The sequence below is a fragment of the Triticum dicoccoides genome, chromosome 1B (genome assembly GCF_002162155.2).
Source record: "Triticum dicoccoides isolate Atlit2015 ecotype Zavitan chromosome 1B, WEW_v2.0, whole genome shotgun sequence".
Classification (NCBI taxonomy): domain Eukaryota; kingdom Viridiplantae; phylum Streptophyta; class Magnoliopsida; order Poales; family Poaceae; genus Triticum; species Triticum dicoccoides.
Window position 1 is genome coordinate 64,635,168 of NC_041381.1, and position 5,434 is coordinate 64,640,601.

Consider the following 5,434-nt stretch of genomic DNA (forward strand, 5'->3'; position numbering starts at 1 on the left):
AACAACGAAAGAATTTGAAAGATCTTGGAGAAAGACATTTGACTGATGATAATTCATTCTTACGTCAAACTTCGAAAAGAATTTGGGAATGACTCCGAGAAAAATTAGAAGAGTCAGGTAAGATCCTGGGAAAAGACCTGTGGGTTAGGGCCCACTCAAAAGAAACACCGTTGAACGATTGATTGAAAGGGGTATTGCGCCGGTTGAATTAAATGACTTGAATGAGATAACAACCTCAAAATAACTTGAATGGATTGAGAATGGAAACACGAATTTTCTGAGATAATCTTAAGCACTACGGATAAGAATAGAGAGAGGTGAACAATTATGAGATGCACCGGCATGGGATAGCATTTGAACAAGGAAAAGGATATGATCAACACCGAAACCTTGAGTTAAATCCACCGGAGAAGAAAAGAGACGAAGAATAATAAACTTGAAGCTCGTGAGCATCTTCACGAGGGATCACCAGATCAGAACATTGATTGAAAAGGTTGAAGTGACTTCACATGAATAAATGGATACATGATTAAAATATATGAGTCCTTGAAGAAAAGGGTGGGAGGGTGGGGAAAACAAAGACAACTTGGGATGAATGAAACAAACACCGTTGAGAAAACTTAGAATTGATCTTGCGGATGGGGAGAATGATGGGATCATCTCGAAGAGAAGCGCATCGGTTGGAAAAGAATTAACATGACGACCTCGATGATCAAGAAGGATTAGTATTCACATAGCAATATGAGAACATCGTTTAGGAAAGGTATGGATTCAACATTTGACTTCGAAGCAACTTGAATAACACAAAGAAAACAAAAGAAAGGATTTGACTTGCAGAATAAGCCGGAACAAACATATGATAGAGATTCCGTCCGAAGTTTTTGTGGTGGGGCCCACACGGGCTCGAGTGTACAGCACCATCATGCACAAGGCAGTGCACATGACATACGAAGTGTCCCCGAACCAGCATAGCCAAGGGTTCTTTAAGACACAACGAGACCATTGTAAAAACGACCGTGGAAAGGCGGACCACTAGACGTCGAACCCCAATCTCATATCATGCATCTGTCGAAAAGATATTCTAGGAGCTACTTGAATTCCCACCTATAAAACTCCCGAAACTTTCTGGTTATGCGATCTGGTGTTGGGGATACAGGGGAAGCAATATATATCTCACCCAAAACTAACAATTCCTACATCCAAGCTGTATCCATCCGTCAACACATAACCAAGAAACCTTCGGAAAAAGTGTACCTCAACCTTCGAAAAGCATCCGTTATACGAGTTATGGCAATACTCCCGAACTCCCGCCCCAGTACTGGGTGGCGTCGAGGTTATCTCACCAACAACTGCATAAAAGAGATTTTCGATGTCGGCAAAACTCAGGTATTCCAGAACTGCAACGATAAAATTATGACGACAACACCTCGGAGCTCAACTCCCCGGGACACTGCCACATAAAAGACAGGAGGCACCAAGAACAATGTTCTCGTCACAAAACCATCGAAACGATTCCAAGATACCCGCGTGATCCTAAAAAATTTTTTAGTGAAATTTGAGGAGAGGAAAGTCAAAACATCTACGTCAGGAGACCTCACCAGAGCGACGAAGGGACTGAGGAGTAAAAAGAATCCTACTCTCCGATATATATAATCCTAAGACTCAAAATATTTTTGTTCTAGACTCAACAACGCCAGCAAACAATCAAGAAGGGGGCTCCTAAGTCGGGGATGGCTCTGATTACCAACTTGTAACACCCAAAATGCGGCTATATCTCCCACGTGTCGAAGCACGACTTAGAGGCATAACCGCATTGTGGTTTTGTCGCAAGAAGGGTCATCGTCACACAATCCCATGTAATGAATAACAATGGGATAAAGAGTTGGCTTACAATCGCCACTTCACACAATGAACATATAATAAATCATACATCATTCAGAGTACACACACATAGTCCGACTATAGACGAAGCCAATAGAAAAGAAGATAATCCAACTGCTAGATCCCCGATCGTCCCAACTGGGCTCCACTACTAACTACTGATCAACATGAAACGAAACATAGCAACAACTAAGATCTTCGTTGAGCTCCCATCTGAGCTCGGTTGCATCATCTGCACTAGTATCATCGGCACCTGCAACTGTTGTGATAGTATCTGGTGAGTCACGAGGACTCAGCAATGTCAAAACCCGCGAGATCAAGACTATTTAAGCTTATGGGTAGGAAGTGGTAAAGAGGTGGAGTTGCAGCAAGCACTAAGAAAATATGGTGGCTAACATACGCATATAAGAGCGAGAAGAGAAGCAACGGAACGGTCGAGAACTAGAAGTGATCAAGAAGTGATCCTGAAGACTACTTACGTCAAACATAACCCAAAACCGTGTTCACTTCCCGGACTCCGCCGAGAAGAGACCATCACGGCTACACACACCGTTGATGCGTTTTAAAGAGGTCAAGTGTCAAGTTATCTACAACCGGACATTAACAAATTCCCATCTGCCTATAACCGCAGGCACGGCTTTCGGAAGATTATACCCTGCAGGGGTGTCCCAACTTAGCCCATGATAAGCTCTCGCGATCAACGAAGGATATTCCTTCTCCCAGGAAGACCCGGTCAGACTCGGAATCCCGGTCTACAAGACATTTCGACAATGGTAAAACAAGACCAGCAAAGCCGCCCGATGTGCCGACAAATCCCGATAGGAGTCGCACGTATCTCATTCTCAGGGAACACCGGATGAGCTAGACGTCGGGTTGGCATAGACCCTGATTGTCCAGGGGGCGCCGGACATCGCTCAGTTTGGACCAGCACCCGGAGGAGCACTGGCCTGGGGGGGTAAATAAAGATGACCCTTGCGTCTGCAGAACCCAAGGGAAAAAGGCTTAGGTGGCAAATGTTAAAACCAATGTTGGGCCTTGCTGGAGGAGTTTTATTCAAAGCGAACTGTCAAGGGGGTCCCATAAATCACCCAACCGCGTAAGGAACGCAAAATCCGGGAACATAACACCGGTATGACGGAAACTAGGGCGGCAAGAGTGGAACAAAACACCAGGCATAAGGCCGAGTCTTCCACCCTTTACCAAGTATATAGATGCATTATTTGAATAAGAGATATTGTGATATCCCAACATAATCCTGTCCATCATGGAGCAATCTTCAACTTCACCTGCAACTAACAATGCTATAAGAGGGGTTGAGCAAAGCGGTAACATAGCCAAACAACGGTTTGCTAGGAAGGGTGTAAAAGTTAGAGGCTGACATGGCAATATGGGAGGCATGGTAAACAAGTGATAGGTAGCGCAGGATAGTGATAGAACGAAGCAACTAGCAAGCAAAGATAGAAGTGATATCGAGGGTAAAGGTCATCTTGCCTGAAATCCCGCAAGGAAGAAGAACGAGTCCATGAAGAAGACAAACGGACGTAGTCGAACAAATCCTCACAACTCTGGAACAAAACCGAAGCTAACGAGAGAAGCAACCCGGAAAGAAACAAACAACATAGTAAACAACCACCACAGACGCATGGCATGATGCACAACCAAGTATGATGCATGTCCGGTTTAATGAGGCATGGCATGGCGAAGTGCATCAAACAACACTACAAATTAAGTGGAGCTCAATATGCAACAAGTTGCATATTAATGGAACACCACATCAATTATTTAGTTCTCACTCATTATGTACCCAACGATACTAAACGTTGTTAAACATGGCAAGGGGTGAAGCATATGAGAAACTACCTATCTAGGCAAATTTAAATGAGGCCGCAACAACAAACAACAAGTCCGGAAAAACCTCATGAGCATATATTAGATTTGGTACTGTTCTTCCCTAAACACAAATTTAGAGTTGTTAAACATGCAAAGCAAGTACACCAAGTTAAACTAGGCATTTTTCTACCCCATTTACATATATAATTTATTTAAAACCTAGCTACGGTTTAATAGTTGAAATAAAGGATTTTAACATGGCATTTGAGCAAATTTAAGCAAACAGCATTTTTAACATTTTTAACATGGATGAAAATGGCAAAATATTAATCTACACAAAATTTTAAGCATTTTACATATATAAAGTATTTGCATATGATGCACGGTTAATTAAACATGAGCATTTTAAAATGATGGTAATTTTCTGAAAATATGCATGATAAAGAATAAATGCTAAAACGCATGGAAGAGGGAAAAAACATGCACGGGCCGAATTGCAGCACGCCGCAGCAGCCCGGGAGTGGGGGAAAAATAAATAAAAGAGGGGCAAAACAATTCAGGGCACCCTAGGATTCGATCCGAGGACCTCCTGCATGTGTGCGTGCGGGCTGACCAGCTGAGCTAGTGGTGTGCTTGTGCAATGAAAGGGGTTCGGCTCATTAAGAGATTGCACAGGGTCGAGCCTCTCTGTATAGGCGGAGAAGACAACGGCTGCGAGGACGGAGCCGGCGAGGTCAGCCGTGGTGATGACGGGGCTTGGGAGGCCACGGCGGGTGTGCGGGATAGGCTAAGGAGCACGTGTGCTTGGGGCTTCTAGGTGCAGGGGCGTGTGCGTGTGCAGGGTACGAGCTCATGCTCACCTCAGGCGCGCGGCATAGCGATGATCAGGCGAGGCATGCGGGTGATCAAACATCGAGAGGAAGGAACGGAGAGGAAGGGGCGTTACCCAGCTCACCATATGATACGATGAGGTCGACGGATACACGCCGGAGACGACGGGAGGGAGCTCTGAACCTTGTCGAAATTCTGACCGTGAAGGAAGTGGAAGCAGAGGAGGGAGACGACGTGGCCGATGGCGTGAAGGCGAGATGGTGTTCGATCCGTGACGTAGAGGAAGCAGGGGAAGAAGACCGCGACGGGGCGCTGGACTTGGCGATCCGGCTCGTGGAGGTCGCTCCAGAGGAAGAAGAAGGCCACCACAATGTGGACGACACCGGGCTCGAGCTTGGCTTGGCTCGACCGGCCATGGCGACGTCGACGGCAGGGAGGCGCGTTGGGGAGGCTCCCGCCCAACTAACTGGGGGGATCGGTCGAGGAGGGTGACGGGGTGCAGGAAGACATGTCGAAGACGAGCTTGAGGCCCTCCGGCCGCGAGAACGACGACGGGTATCGATGGTTTATTTCTCTGCTCTCGGTGGTGCTCTCTGATCTTGAGGAAGAAGGGAAAACAGAGGGGAGGAAGAGAGATGGCGGCGCGAGGAGGGAAGGAGGAGGGAGGAGGAAACCCTAGGGGTCGCTGCGAGGCTTTATAGGGGCGCAGGCAGGCGCTAGCCTCGACGTCCGTGAGCTCACGGCGCGACGGCGCGAGCGCTCTGTGTCTGGAGCGAGGGAGAATGAGGGGAAACGGAGAAGGTGGCCGTTTGGGCATTGGGCTGGGCCGGCTGGGGAGAGAAACATGTGGGCTGCGGGGTCTGCTGCTGGGCTGCTCTTCCTTTCTCTCCTC